Raw genomic sequence first — 16,746 nt, forward strand, 5'->3', positions numbered from 1 at the left:
TGGTTTAATCCATTATCCAAGCATTAGCAAACAAAGCTTGTGCCTGAAGTATGTTTCAGGACTGTGGCAAAGGTGGTATAAGTTCTCATCACTTGCTTCAGTATTATTGTTATTGTATATGTAAATCATAATCTGGTTTTCATCTGTATTTTATGCTATAATAAACAAACAAAGTTTGTTCACTATCTTCACAACTGTACTTTTATTTCCTTTTCATTATTAACAAGTACTCCCTTATTAAATAATAAATAAATAAAGTACATTTCATTGTAAATGCCTATTTTATTTGAATTTATATGTTCATGTAAACAAAAAATATGATTTATTTTTAATAGAACAAAATTTGGAATAGGTTCCTCTTCATTTCCCATCCATGAAAATCCACATTTCAAGTAATTCATATCATACTTATGAAGTTTTTCATCTTCTTCCCAGTTGGGAAGAAGATGAAAAACCCTTATCAATTTCACAAAACACCCTTATCAATTTCATTTGATCCAGATGCAATATCAACGTTTTCTTGTTGCTTTTTACAGCTACTTGTATTTGCTACATTGCTCTCTTTTGTGGGTTTTATAAATCCAATCTTTAACCAATGATCCACTCAAGAATTTGAAATATAAAAAAATTACCGTATTTACTCGACTATAATTCTTACTTTTTTTCCCAAAATTAAAGCAAAAAAATCATGGCGCAAGATATATGCGGGGATTTTCGGAAACTAAAGTTTTCAGAAAAAAACTTTAAATGGTGCGACTTAATCAAGAAGTTCCTATTTGCTATCGCTACTTTAGGCATCGAGAACAGTTTCCTTATGTGCATCGTCAAAGTCATCTACCCAAATAGCTTCATCTTCTTTCCCATTATTTCAAGCAAAAATTACCAGTAATTTACACGACTTGAGATAATATGTAGAGCAGCTATGAAGAAGTGCATATGATTGGTGTGGTATTAAGAAAAGATCGTGCAAACCAAAGACAAATTAGCATTTCAACAGTTGAGTTGAAATGCTAATTCTCTTCAACCGAATTCCATAATATCTGAAACACATTCACTATATATTTCTTAGTTTTAACACGTTCACGACGGGGTGGTGTCAAGCAAAACCATATGTTGCAGTGGCAACATATGGTTTTGCTTGGGTCTATACAGCAGTTTCTGTTGGAGCTGAGATGCGATTCATTAGTCAGCACCGTTTTTTTATCCCAGTTGTCTCTAATTGCACTATTTATTGAGAAATATGATTCCATGCGTTAATGATGCACAGCTGAAAACTGCCAAGTAACCCCCTGAAGACCCCTGGGGGTACGTGTACCACACTTTGAGAAGCATTGCATTAAGGGAAGGGTCACTAGCCTGACTGGTTGTGACTTTTATTGAGGTCTCATCAGTAGGAACCAGGCCCAGAAGTGGTGATACTGAGGTGGAAGTAATGGAGAAATCATATCTCCATATACCAGTTGCCAAAAGGTATACTTTAAACCTTATTAAAAATACTCTGGATTAGAGATAGTTGTTGAAAAATTTTCACTTGGTTATATTATATTATTCTAAATTAAAGATACCAAGAGATTTTAGCTAGTTACAGCAGCAATATCAAGAAAGCATTTAAAACAAGTTCTTCCCACACAATTTTAAATGACAATGAACTTGTTAACACATGCTGATGCAACCTTGGTAGTTAAAATGTGAAATTCACTAAACATACATACTTAAAGGCAGAAGCATAACTAGGTTTCTAGTGCCACTCACAAAATCAAAGCTAAGTACCTTTTTATAATGTTACAGTTTCGATAATTCGTAAAATATCCTGTCAATGCCATCCTCATCGATTGTCCCAATATCACTGTTAACAGAAATAAAAGTTTACAAATTCCTCATAGCTTCCTTTAAGTTGCTATAGGGCTTATAGCAAACGACATTATACATTTTTTAAAGGTTTATCTGATTAAAATTTTATCAGCCTGTTCTGGCTCAGTAATAGTGTATACTCACAATCCGACCATCAGATTGTGAATTCAAATCCCATGGTTGGCTTGGATGTTAGATGAATTTCAGTGCTTGGCATAAGACCACCATGCTTAATGAAGACATGAAGTGGCTTGAAAATGTCCATATTTAATCAGTAGAGCAGGATTTCTCAATTATCTAAATTCATCCACCCTTGGTACTAATATATACCAGGTTTCAACATTTCAGGGTGGGAGTCCCATTAAAAATAAAAAGACTTAATGCAATCAGACGAGAAGTGAAAGTTTTCAGATGTAACATGATTTATTTAATGTTCCCACAAATTTCCTTCCCACTTCAAACTTTGCAGAGGGCTGGGGAGAATTGACTCCTGTCTGTCTATTTACTATTAAGACTTTAAAAAAAAAAAAAAAATCAATGTGGTGGCATTTGGAAATTTTCAAAAATGTCGCCCATAATACAGAAAAACGCGATTCAGACTTTATTCAATCATTTCTGAACATTATGTAAACCAACGCTATGAAACTAAGATAACTGTAGACACTGAAGGAAAAGAAATGCGCTATAGTATACATAACATTAAAAAATAAAAATTAGCTCTACATACATACTTGGCAAAATAAGCATCCTTCTTAATTTACAATACGTAACTTTTATTAACTTAAGAGGAAGGTTTCATCTCACTGAATTATATCAAAATTGCATTTAAATGGCAACACGTGTAAACTAATGATCATTTTAGACACATACTCATCCATTTACTCTCAATAAGCTTAAACTTAGAAAGAAAAAATATATATATATATATATATATATATATTTTTACGCATTACATGAAGCATCAGCTTCGTTCATATTAATATTCAAACTCCCAAGCTCATAAGGGTCAAATACCTAAAACAATGAATTGTAAGGCTTGTGGGATAAATTAAACAACTGATTACACATGATAGTCCGAATTTTCTTGTTTCTGCTGCAAGCGAAATATATAATTTGTAATTCTTCTCACATTATACCTTTCTACATAAAAACATCTGAAATTGTTCTACTCTTCATATAATCGACGTAAAAACACAGAGCGTTGCCATCGGAGCCCTGACTGGTTGCTCTTTTGAATTACTTACGAAACTGAAACAATAGATACGAAATTTAAGCCTGAGTTTTCTCTTTAATATTTCGAAACAAAAATCGTTTCATTTCCTTATACATCAAACATTTCATAGTTATTTATTTTTTAAAAAATCCTATAAACATAATATGAACTAGAGGAATAACAAGCTTTTGGTTCGCTACATAAGTTTTAAGACTAACAATGCTTATCATCGTGTCTTCAGCAATCCCATTAAGTGTGCATTTACAACAGATGATATTAGAGATAAAACTGAATCATATCGAAAGACACATATAAACATCTTCCATAGTAAAATGTATCACTATCTAAACATACATATATATATATTTAAACGAAAGATACTTCATACTAACTTGAACACAGCATTACAAAGCCTAAATTTGAATGATGGACTACCAGCGCTACAAAAACGAAGGATAATATCACACACAGACAAAAAAAAATGTGCACCTAGAGTATAAAATATTTTGGTATTAAATGACTTTCAGCAAAACATTAAAAGATTTTTAAACAAAGAAAATGCATTACTTAAAAATAGATTAATGTAACTTAAATTCCACCATCTATTTCTATTTTACCTGGGAAATGCACTCACAAAAACTTCATTGGTCACGTGATCACGGGTGATCGCGCCGCCATTAGATATATGACATCACGGTTGTGACGCCTGAACCATTAATGGGATGCGCCATGTTTAATCAATATATAAAGGAGAATTAATTTTCAATGCCATAGGCCAACACGGCTCATATCTGTCAATTTAGATGATTTTTGGATATCAAAATACATATGTGCAGTGTAATTTACTTCTCGACGTTAATCGTTTTATTTAAAACAGCCTCATTGCATAACTTAGAATTAACGGTTTTTGCATAAAAACACTATTTTGTATTTCAGTAAAGTATTTGAATAAATACCGCATATCAAGAGAGGTTTAAAACAACAGAGTAATATCTATTTACTCTTATTAACACCATAAGACGTTATCAAAGGCATTCTGAATATCAGAAAGAAAAAGTTCAATACCAAAGGCGATAACATTCATGAGGAAAATGGGTAATGGCATTGACGATTAGAATTAATAAAACAAATTCATATTCAATGATGTCATGCCAAAATTGTCAAATCTGAAAAGTGACATGGATGCTGATGAGATAACATTACCAAAACAACTGATAGGATTTGAGGTTGTTGAAACAAGCTCGTTGATGTATAATTTGGGAACTGTGTGTGCGAAAGCACAAAACTATGGTATCCTGGCACTGAAAAAAGTAATCTCAAGAGAAGTAACCACCAATAAGGATACCCAATGACCGAAAAGAGAAAAGTCGCAACCTAATGCATAGGACTGAGAACATATACACTCTGAAGTTATAAATGATGCCATTTGCTTCCCTTTGTTGCTTATAATTTAATTCTGTAATATAGGATTCCATAATTTCAATTAAAGGTTTCAGTTTTAATCATAAAATGATATCGCAAAGATGTCTGGGTGCAACCTTGCGACAACATGTGTGATTCCATAATACTAGATTGCTAGAAAACAAATACCACTATTTATTAAGTAATAATGGCCTATAAAAAGATTCATCAAGTCGTTGTCTACTAGAATTTTTAGACCTTATTTTCAACTTTCTTGAGTCATTGGAGGTTAGGAAAAGGCATGTAAAGTTGTCCTCTCCTCTAGGAAACGCGAGTTTTAAATCGATTGAGAAATATTGGCCGCTGAACACATTATTTCAGACAGCAATACTAGTTAGCCTTTACGCAGAGGCGTAGCTAGGGGAGGGCAGAGGGGGAGGTCCACCCAGGCTGCACTTTGAATCTTTTTGAACTTTTGCAGTTAATTCTAAAATACAGTCTCGAGAACTCAGTTCTAAATATCGTAATACTACTGCGAATTTTTCTTACAACTGCTGTAAGTGTTGCTAGTTGTGAGAGGAGATTTTCTAAATAAAATTGATTAAGAATTACCTACATTACTATGAAATAGACTTCGACAATGTCATCGACGATTTTGCTAACAGAAAAGCAAGAAAAATAACATTTTCGAATGTTGAAATTAAAGTTTTACTTCAAAAATAAACATAATCTTTTAATTTGTTTCCCTATACGTCGTTTTGACTTTTTGTAGTATTTTTGGTGTGTATTGAAATGGGTGGCAAACTCAGGGACAGCCCCCGGTGGCAAAAGCTCTAGCTATACCACTGCCTTTACGATGATGATACAGTAGCAATTTTCTGCCATACTCATTTTAAATCTTCGAAATCATCATTAGTCCCGAACATGACTATCAGAGAAAAACTAAAAGTTGTAGTCTCCGAAATAAACAAATAAAATCATTTAAAGGCACGTGCAGACCTGTAGAATTACAATTGCATCCACAGAACTTGGCTGTGGAAGTAAAGGCTATTAGAAGATCGATAGTATTCGCTGATTAAACTTGTTTTCTTTTTTTTTAGCTTTTCTTTGGATCATTTCTTGAGTTAGATGGTTTCTGGCATTAATAAATGGATTTTTCTTCCAAGAAACTAAAGAAAATAGACCTTCGAACTTACACTATTTAGGGGTAAAGAGATAACGGCAGCTATCTGCTTTTCATTCCTCACCAAATACCAATTAATCCCTAAGAGTATTGGAATAATATTCTGTGATGGCTAAGGAGGCTGCTCACTAGTCTTCAATTGTTAACTAGGACAAAAGAGCCTCGACTATCTCCTTTGGAGAAATAAAAATTGTAATGGGATTTATATAAACGATAAATAAAGAAAAAAAAATAACCTAATATCTTTTATTCCCAAAGGCGAGACCGTCTAGCCCTAAGTCTGAAAACAATGGGAAGTCAGTCTCCTTCCTTAGCCAAACGGAAATAGTTGGTCCAAGGCTACCAATCATTTTAATCATCTTACTCTCTTCATAGGATGATTAGGACAGGCAACAGCCGCCATTTCGTAAATCCTAAGATTATATACTATTTACTATTGTCAATTAGTGTGAACTGTACGGCCGATTTTTTTTTAGTTGCTAGATTAAAAACGAGGATTTCTGATAGAGAAAAAAAAATTACTTTCTCATGACAGTGATTGGCAACTCCAGAACCAGTTCAGGAAAGGCTTAGCAAAAAGATCCTGTAGATGGCCACTAGAATCGAACTAAAAATAGTCTTTCTTTGGTAGCCATGCACTATAGATTATATATATGTAAATGGAAATAGGAGAGATCCCTAATTTATATAAACAAACGTGAAAACGTCCCACATCTGGTTATTTCTGATAGCTTAAGCTATCAGTACTTTTCTCATCTTTTTTCCCATAAAATTCTCGCGAAACAGTACTATTCCATATAAAATTATTGTAGTTGGGAGACAGTATTGGAGGCCAACACAATAAATCCTTTTTTAGCATCTCCTTGAATATTGTTATAGTTTTCAGGGTGATCATAGCTGTTGCTGTTTAGTTTTATCTCAACTTCTTATTAGTTTCACGAATATAGTAATTCCTTTCAATTTATTCTGCCAAAGCCAAAAATATTTACAATAACAACACAGAAGTAATGTTTCATTCATCAGCCCCTAGAACCATGTTATTGAGATCCTCATGAACGAACTGAGATGGAAATATCATCGTTCTCAAGTATCAATCATCTGCAATTAATTCAGCATCTCCAGCCAAAATATGAACGAAAGTGAGAATAGAAAATGGATGCACAGTAGTCCCAGAACTGAGCTTTTCATTGTATCATTTGTAGTGCTTTATTGGAAACACCAGTATCCTTTTACACACATCACTAATAATTACCAGCCAACCATTTCCATACTCAAGTCTATAATCCGTTTTTGTTAGTATCATCGTTTCAGAATCAATTTGTCGTGTGGGATTTTTGCTGTATATCCTCTCCAACACAATTCTCCCGATTATAAAATGTAGCACCATACTGCCGTCCATTAAAAAACATCTGTTAATCTTCACACTATTTTCATCAAAACAGTTCAATTATAAATAACCTTTCTTATATATTTATCATCTTGGTCGCTTGAAGTCAGACTTAAGTTCAAGTCTAGTCGCTGACTGGAGGAACATTTTCTAAGCCTTTCTTCGACCGATTCCCGAGTTAGTCGATCTCTGGCACGGGCAAGCGGGTTTTTCCTCCCGGAAACTCTGGTTTTTCGTCCCGTAAACTCAAGAAAATCGACCGTACAACCCACATTATTTCAGACATTAAATATATTGTGTTAGGGATAGGGGCCACGAGATGGCGGCACATTTGAGCCGTCTCTCTTCACTGTGTACCGCTTAATTAGTGATAGCCTTGGGCCATCAATCTCTGATTGGTACCAGTGGAGATTGAACTGCCCAATAGGGCTAAATGGCCTCGCCTACTCCCGTATACGGGAATAAAAAGGCGTTAGCTGATTTTTTTTATGATATATTTATCATTATTCCTGAATATTCAAAATTATAAATATTTCTATAGCACAGCTTTGCATCGCGTTTTATGCAGTATAACTTCTCTGTATTAATGCTATAGTATCCCAAATGGGTTTTTTCACCCGGAAACTAGTGTTTATCTTCCCCCAGAACAGGAAAACCGGCCCAGTGTGTTCACAGGCGGAAAACGGCCTACTTCATCAGCTATATGCAGGTCCCAAGCCCAGATAAAATAGAGGGGGGGTTGAGAAAAACAATGGTGAACCGCCCATAAAAAATCTCATCAGAAACGCTTTGTGGGAAGAACACTCACCTACTGAGTAACCAAGCATCGGACACAACTGAAGGATTAAATCATCAATTGGTGTCCCTAATGAATTGGAAGAGAGTAAGATATGTACAGTTGTAAATGTATGTATTCATGTAGAGCTCGAGAGAAACTTAGGGTGCAGGATACTATAAAATGTAAATATACAGATTAACATGAAAATCATGTGAATCGTTTTAAGATTATGTAGTGCAAACGGTATCTTGAATAATGCAGGCGTTGAATTGTGTAGTGTTGGGGTGTAAAAGTGCCTTCCAGCAATGAGTCATAGGATATCATTGAGGCTTTTGTCCACGCGGTTAGCCTAGTGGCTATGCGCTTTGCAACTGTATATCTGGGAAAGGAGTGTTCTGGGCTCGATTCCCGTCGCCGACGGGAGGAGCTTAAGGATCTTCCTCAGACATAGCCAAGTTAGCCGGTCTTGTGCATGGACAGCAGGGGTTTTTTCCCCAGTATCTGGGGATTTTCATCCTGCAAGCAGGCAAACCGGCCCCGTGAACACACGGATCTACAGCCATAAATACTTAATCCCACATAAGGGGGCTCAACTCTACCCAATAGGAACGGGGGAGAAAAGGGAGGAAACTCCATATGAATAAATAAAATAAATTGAGGCGCTGGGTATTATTTTTTTTCAATCAATCAAACTTTATTATTATTCACACATAATATTTACAATACATACTAGCACACTAATCTGCATACAGTTATTTACGCGTGCTGCTAACATATTCTTTTAAAAAATATATATAATAATTTCTTTTTTTGTATACAACTACATTCGGTATATATCCATACACATTTACATTATTATTATTATTATTATTTGACACCTCCAGGGAGTCCAAAGACAGCATCGAACGATTGGTCCCCTTCCAACTACTATCCGCGTTCAAACTTACTTAACCTGTATGGTTAGGAAAGCCAAAGCTAATTATGAGAGGAAGCTAGCTGATGAATTCAAAAGAAACCCTAAAGAGTTCTTTCGCTATGTGGCTAGTAAAAGGAAGAATATCCATGGAAAGATTACTTTAAAAAGTGTTGATGGTAGGGAAATTACTGAAGCTAATCAAATAGTAGAGTTGCTTAGTGATCATTTCGCAAAAGTGTACCATCTTCTTAGTGATAGTGCAGTGTCAGATGTGCCATTGACTGATGAGAGTATAGAAATAGATGAAATTGAGGTGCTTAATATATTAAAGAAACTTAATGTTAACACTACCATTGGGTTAGATGGCATATCGGCCCATGTGTTACGAGAATATGCAAGAGAATTAGCAACTCTTCTAACCAGAATGTTTAATTTAAGCCTCAGTTCTGGTAAAGTGCCAATAGAGTGGAAAGAGGGGAAAATAGTTCCATTGCACAAGGGAGGCTCTAAGACTGAGGTTGCAAATTATAGACCAATCAATATATCTGGAGTGGTGGTTAAGACTTTGGAGAAATTGGTTAAAATTAGAATTCAGGACTGGGTGGATAGCAATATGATACTTAATAAGGGGCAACATGGTTTTGTGAAGGGTAGGTCTTGCCTAAGTAATTTGCTTACTTTCTATAATAAAGTAACAGTGGAGTTGGATAAAGGAAATCCGTACTCAGTGATACTGCTTGACAAAGGCTTTTGACAGGATTCCACATGGAACTCTGTTACATAAATTAGAGCAAATGGGTTTGGATCCGAAGATGGTGATTTGGATTAAAGGATGGCTGGTGGACAGATATCAAAGAGTGGTTTACGGAGGAGCTGAGTCCAGGAAAAGGCAAGTGACTAGTGGTGTACCTCAGGGCTCAGTTCTTGGTCCTCTATTATTTAATATGTACATCAATGATATTGGAAATACCTTGAATGGAAATATCCACTTGTTTGCTGATGATGCAAAATTGAGAAGAGCGATAATCAATTCAAATGATGTGGATATTTTACAGGATGACTTAAATAGGCTGACGGTATGGACTGAGGTAAATGGCTGTCAGTTCAACGTGGCTAAGTGTAAGGCGATGCACTTCGGGAGGATGACATGCTGTTTACTATATTAATGGAACTGAACTGCAGGAAGTTGATGAGACAAGAGACTTGGGAGTTATTATGGACAGAGAACTTGCGTTTAAAGGGCATATTGCAAAGATTGCCAAAACATCACATCAAATAACATGGTTGTTGAGGAACACACTAACAAGCAGAGATAGGGAAGTTATTGTTCCACTCTATAAGGCATTAATAAGGCCGCATTTGGACTATTGTGCACAGATCTGGTCGCCAGGATTTATTGGTGATGCGGAAGTGGTGGAGAGGATTCAGAGGCGGGTTACAAAGATTGTTGCAGGTCCGTGGAATGTTCCCTATGAGGATAGATTGAAGATCTGTGGGCTCCAAAAACTAGCTGATAGACGTAGGAGAGGAGATATGATAAAGGTGTTTAAATTGTTAAAGGGATTTTACAGGAATGATACTGCTGATATTCTTAAGACCAGTGCAGGATGTGAGAGAACGAGGGGCCATCCCTGGAGATTGTGTAAGAGTGTGGTTAACAAGGGTGTTAGGACTAGATTTTTTACTTGGAGGGTTGTGAATGGGTGGAATGCTTTGCCAGAGGTGATAGTGAATGCTTCAACTGTGAATGAATTTAAGGAGAGGTATGACAGGTATTGTGTAAATAATGGTTAGTGTGTCAATGTCCGGTCTCCCGCGATTAGTCTTTTGACTCCATGGAGACACCGTTAAGATAATAATAATAATAGGCTTAGAAAAAGTTCCTCCAGTCAGGGACTAGACTAGAACCTAGGTCTAACTTCAAGCTAACTTCAAGTCTAACTCTGAAGGTCTAACTTCAGAGGATGTAAGCACCATTTCCACTGAGCTACACAGGCCTAATATATATATATATATATATATATATATATATATATATATATATATATATATATATATATATATATAAGTAAGAGCCTGTGTAGCTCAGTGGATGTGGCGTTTGCACATCACCCTAAGCCTTTTTTCCACCGGTTCCCGAGTTAGTCGATCTCTGGCACGGGCAAGCGGGTTTTACGTCCCGCAAACTCAAGAAAATCGACCGTAGAACCCACATTATTTTCAGACATTAAATATATTGTGTTAAGGTTAGGGACCACGAGATGGCGGCACATTTGAGCCGTCTCTCTTCACTGTGTACCGCTTAATTAGTGATAGCCTTGGGCCATCTATCTCTGATTGGTACCAGTAGAGATTGAACTGCCCACTCAGTCTCCAAAAGTTAGATAGGGCTAAATGGCCTCGCCTACTCCCGTATACGGGAATAAAAAAGGCGTTATCTGATTTATTTTAGCTGATATCGTAATATTATTATGATACTACATTTTACACAGTAATATTATGAGGATTAGTTGATAATACAATGACGTATACTGAATACTGTATATCCACACACATTTACATTCCACACGCCTATACACCTCGTACCTATATATTTAATATACGTACACATTACATATACATATATATATATAGTAAGTACAGTAACTTTACCAGTATATTAAATAGATGTGTAATCTTATTTAGCAAGATATTCGTAAGAAAAGGACGATGTGGAAGGAATACGTTTGCATAAGGATGACGCTCATTATGAACGTTATAAGCAGTAGGCTAGAATAGTTACAACACTTTGAAACTTGTACGGAAAGCAAAGTCCGAGTACGCAAAGAAACTGGCTATGCGTGCGAAAGACAATCCAAAAGAATTCTATCGATATGCTGCAAGTAAAAGAAAGAAAGAATATGAAAGAATCACTCTTATAAATCAAGATGGCGTGAGGGTTACAGATGCAGAAGAGATTGTTTAGTTGATGAGTGCCCATTTTGTTAAAAGCTATCAACCTAGTGAAAGCAACATTAAGCTCACTGTTACCTCTTCACTAGATGAAGAAAGGCAGGTGTGTGAGGCCGAGGTTTTAGAGCTGTTGTACAACTTGAATAAGAATTCAGCAATAGGGAGTGATGGAATATCAGCACGTGTACTAAAAGTGTCTTCAGCTGAACTGGCCATTCCTTTGACCAGGCTGGTCTCAGAACAGGGAAGATTCCTCAGGAATGGAAGGAATGTATGGTAATTCCATTACACATGGGTGGTGCAAAGACCGATGTATCCAACTATCAACCAATTAGTATCTCAGGAGTGGTGGTGAAAATTTTAGAAAAATTGATTAGAGCTCGCATTCAGAAATCGGTTGACAGTGAATCTCTACTTTGAAATGAACAACATGGGTTTACTAAGGGAAGGTCATGTCATAGCAACTTGCTCACATTATATAACAATGTTACCATTGAACTAGACAAGGGGAATAGATACACCATGAAAATTTTGAATTTTGCTAAGGTTTTTGACAGAATACAGCATGATAGACTGTTGCATAAATTGGAGAATATGGTTTTGGATTATACAATATTAGCTTTAAGAGGATGGCTGAATGACAGATATCAAAAAGTGGTATACGGGAAAATCTGAGTCTGCATGATTTATGGTAACAAGTTGTGTACCACAAGGATTAGTGCTTGGTCCACTGTTATTCAATCTGCACATTAATGATATTGGGAAGGATTTGACAAGGGACATACAGCTATTTGCAGATGACGCAGTGATAGGCAGGGTAATCAGGAATGCCGCTGATATGCAGTCTTTGCAGAATATTTTGATTAGGCTGGAATTGTGGGCATGGAGAAACGGGTGTCAGCTCAAAGTGAGTAAATGTAAAGTCATTCACTTCGGCATGATTAGATATCCAATGTCGTATTATAGTGGTGGGATTAGGCTAGGGATCTTGGAGTGTTAATAGATAGGAAGTTGAAGTACAGGGGCCATGTGGCAAAAATTGCAAATACAACTCAAAAGATAATTGTAATTATTATTATTTGACACCTCCATGGAGTCCAAAGACTCTTCGAGGGAGAGTGTGCCAACAGCATCGAACGATGGATCTCCTTCCAACTACTAACGCACTCAAACTTACTTAACTGAGCCATTAGTAGAAGAGGCGCTACCAATCGACCAACAATGCTGAAACAAACGTTCACATGTAAAAATAAGAATGTTATTTTGCCTCTTTACAAAGCCTTGATATAACCTCACTTCGACTATTTTGCGCAGGTCTGGTCTCCTGATTTCCGTTGTGATTCTAATATATTAGTGAGAATACAAAGGAGAGTGTTAAAAATGATATCAGGATTGTGGAATACTAATTATGAAGACAGATTGAGAATTTGTAGACTGCAGACACTGGCAAACAGAGGAAGAGGGATGGTATGATTGAGACTTACAAACTTCTGAAAGGGTTATACAGGATTTCGATTGATGGAATTTTTTAATTTATGAAAGGTTGGGAAAGAATGAGAAGGCATCCTTTTGGAAGCTGAGAATGAAAGACGACAAGAAGGGTGTGAAGGTTAGATTTTTCTCTAAGAGGGGGTGCGTGATTGGAATGGATTGCCTTTGGATGTTGTGAGTGCAAGCAGTGCGAATGAATTCAAGAATAAGTATGATAGCTTGTGTGTGTAGTAAGTGGCCTCCCTCGATGAGTCTCTGACTCCCTGGAGGTCTTTTTTTTTATGTGTCTATATATATTCTCTGTTGTTTCAATAGGTGATGTTGAAGTAATTCCTTATTAATGTCATGTAGTGTTTCAAGTTTTTAATGCTCAGGATTCTGTGTATCACCATGTGCTAGTCGGATATTGGCTGTTGTGTATAAGGTGTCCAAATCACTGCTGACACAAGTTTCATATGTAATTATTCTAATTTTGGTAGGTGGCTGTTTGATGTGTTTGCATAGACTGTTATAGCCTATCTAAGTAGGGATTCGCTGATACCGTGATATATGAGTTTTTTTTTATATTAGATGGAATAATGTCTTTTACTTGGAAGAGTTTCGCTGCGATGATGCGAAGTTTGCTATGTAGGTAGTCTATATGTTTTGTCCATTTAAGATGGCAATCTATGTAAAGACTAAGGTATTTTGTATGTGTTACAGGTTTGATTTCGGGACGTCGGCAGGTTTATTTGTTCTTAATGAAGAGATCATGTGTGGTGTGACAGTGTATCGATAGTAGTGCGGGACGCATGATTCTCGGGTTGTGGATTATTGACATCTGTGTTTTGGTGCAGTTGATTACAAGTGCATTTTGGTAAAAGTATGTTGTGATTTCATTAGGTCTTGTGCTTTGCAGAGAGCCGTGTTGATGTCTAGGTGGATTGCTAGTAGTGCGGTGTCATCTGCATACTGAAATATTTGATTTCTTATGGCCAGGTTATGAACATCGTTAATGTATATGTTGAATAGAGTAGGTGATAATATGAAGGACACCGTGTTTTATTTGTATACCCCCGATTACAAGTACCTGTGACATGTACCTATTTTTCTTACTTGCTTTCTGTTTGAGAGATAGTTTCTGAACCAGATATGCAGTGTTCCCCTTATACCTACTGAGTATAGTTTGGTGAGGTAGTATTTCATGATCAAGTGTATCAAATGCTTTGGTTAAGTCAAGCAGTATAAGGTCGGAAGTACTTGTTTTTAGCGAGAATTTTGTTTATTGAGTCGGCGAAGTCTTTTAATAAAGTGATTGTGCTTTTTGTTTTCTGAATGCTTTATTGGTTTTGTGAGATGATGTTGTACTTCTGTGAATAGTTCTGTAGTCTGGTGTGTGTTATTTATTCTACAATTTTGAAATGATTGTAGGGTAGTTATTGGTCAGTAGTTCTGAGTATCGTTTCTTTTACTATATTTGTAAATTGGCGTAATTATTGCAGTTTTTAGTTGTTGTGGAATAATGCTAGTGTCGAATATTATGTTCACGAGTCTCAAAAGTATTGGATTTATTTGTTCAAAGTGTGTTAAAAGGTCCGTGAATCTTAGTGTGTCAATTCCTGGAGTGGTCTTTGGTTTTAGCTGTAAAAGTGTTTCTTTCAGTTCCTGTTTTGTTACAGGTGGAAAATACATAGTATGTTGTTAACTTTGTGCCAATAGTTTTTTGTTGATCGTTGGTAGAGTGTGTTTATTTAGTTGTGCGATATTGTTTGTGAAGGCATGGTTGAATGAGTTTGATAGTTCACGTTGGTGGTTTATATCCTAACCGAAAACTTTTGCAATAGAATCTTGTGCTGAAAATTTCTTTTTTGAGTTACTAATTCGTTAAGTGTAGCCCATGTTTGCTTCATGTTGTCATTATATTCCATGAATTTATGGAAGTAGTAGTGTCTTTTTGCACTACGAATTTTTGTTGTTAGTTCATTTCTTGTTTTTTTTTTTTTTTTTTTTTTTGTATAATGCTTGTAAATGTGTGTTACTGGGTGACTTTTTTAGATTTTCCACAGATTATCTTTTACAGTAATATTATTTAGTATGTCGCTATTCATCCCTGGATTATTGTCTGTTTGTCACCTCATTTTTGTAAGCCTTGTTGATTTTTTCTGTATTTCTGTCAACTTTAGTTGGAAATTCTCATATAATGTTATAGGATCATTTATTTTAAGTAGGCAATTCCTGTCTGTATTTTTTACGAGGTTGTCGACAATGCTCTTTAATATGATCGAGTTTTGTCGACGTTTGTGGTGGTGGGGGAGGGGGGGTAAGTAACGTAGTAAAACGAAATTGAGACAAAGTAATGATCGGCAATTTTGACGTTAATTACTGATGATGTATATGTATAGATGGGAGCCCATATGTTGATATGATCAATGCATGATTGCGTTAGTGAGTTATTGAGTATTTCTTCTCTTGTTTGTTGCTGAGTTAATAGTAGGGTTTATGTTGTACCGACTTAGTATATCAAGATATGTGTTAGTGGTTGAAGAATGTCTCCTATTAGGATGAGCCTATGTGTTGTACTAGGTTCGATGTCGCTTAGCCATGCTTCTAACTCATGCAGAAAGCTGAGTAGATTATTATCTGGGGATCTGTATATTATGTTTATTGTGTATTTGATACTATTTTGTCGCTATTTGCGATTTCCAGAATTAGTGTTTCTGCATGTTCGAATTGAGTTTGTTCTTCAGTCACATTGTATATTTCTTTGATAAATGCACAATGCCACCTCCTCTTTTGTTTGGTCTGCATAAGTTGTAGCTTTGGTGTCGTTTATTGCAACTTCGGTCAGTATTAGCGCATCTATGTTTGTCAACATGTAGTTGAGCAGGGTTATCAATGTAAGCCAGTGTTTTTTTAATACTTCTTAGTATGATAATGAAGTCGGCATTGGTGGACATGTTGTCTGACCATTTCTTCAGTGACCTTGAAGTTTATATTGTCTGACTGGATATGTTCGCCTATATTTGAGATCTCCATTATATAATTTTTAAGTGATTTTTAATCTTGTTCTTAAGGATTTTATATTTGTAGGCTGTGTAGGTCGGATTCTCTTGCAATTATATAAACTAGTGTGTTTTCATTCTTTCTCTTAAATATTTGTGAATCCTTAGTCCACAAGAACTTGTAGTTTTTCTCTGTTTTTGTCTTCCTTGCTTGGTATAAAAGATTTTTAAAGTATGGAGTCCAGTGTTCAGATATATAGATTGGTGTTGGGAGTCTCTTGTCAGTTAGGATCGATGTTGTCGGCCTTATTTTCTTGCTTGCTGCAAGAATGGATTCTCCCAGACTCCATTTTACTTCTGCTGGTAAAACGAGCGATGATTGGTGGCGGTCTCCCTCTCTTTTTTGTGGGCCTCGGTTAATAGAGGCGATGTCTGTGGTTGCGACTTGAACGCTAATTTTGCTGCTGATCAGTTGCACTATGTTGCTTAATTCTTCTGTCTTTTCTTCTGGTATTCCCTCAAGTTGAAGTTTTTTTTTCTTTCTTTTTGTAGCATGCTCTCCATTTGACACTTGAGTGTGTTTACCTGTTTCC

At 36.0% G+C, this 16,746-nt stretch overlaps 1 protein-coding gene across 5 annotated transcripts in view; it reads right to left on the reverse strand.

The window, feature by feature from the left end:
• The window catches only part of lig (ubiquitin-associated protein-like lingerer), a 465,599-nt gene that overhangs the window by 413,953 nt on the left and 34,900 nt on the right, over positions 1-16,746 (reverse strand). Inside the window, exon 1 of one of the 5 annotated variants that reach the window (XM_090403757.1) lies at positions 3,682-3,700. The exons of 1 other annotated variant lie outside the window; for it this stretch is intronic. The gene's annotated coding sequence lies outside the window, so the exon portion shown is untranslated. Of the gene's footprint in view, positions 1-2,865; positions 3,010-3,456; positions 3,645-3,681; positions 3,701-16,746 lie in introns of those variants that run through there. 3 more of the 5 variants (XM_090403754.1, XM_090403758.1, XM_090403756.1) reach the window with 3 other exon arrangements.

Source organism: Typopeltis vanoorti, chromosome 14, assembly GCF_054136105.1.
Source record: "Typopeltis vanoorti isolate ZY-2024b chromosome 14, IOZ_Tvanoo_1.0, whole genome shotgun sequence".
In the NCBI taxonomy this organism is placed as follows: Eukaryota; Metazoa; Arthropoda; class Arachnida; order Uropygi; family Thelyphonidae; genus Typopeltis; species Typopeltis vanoorti.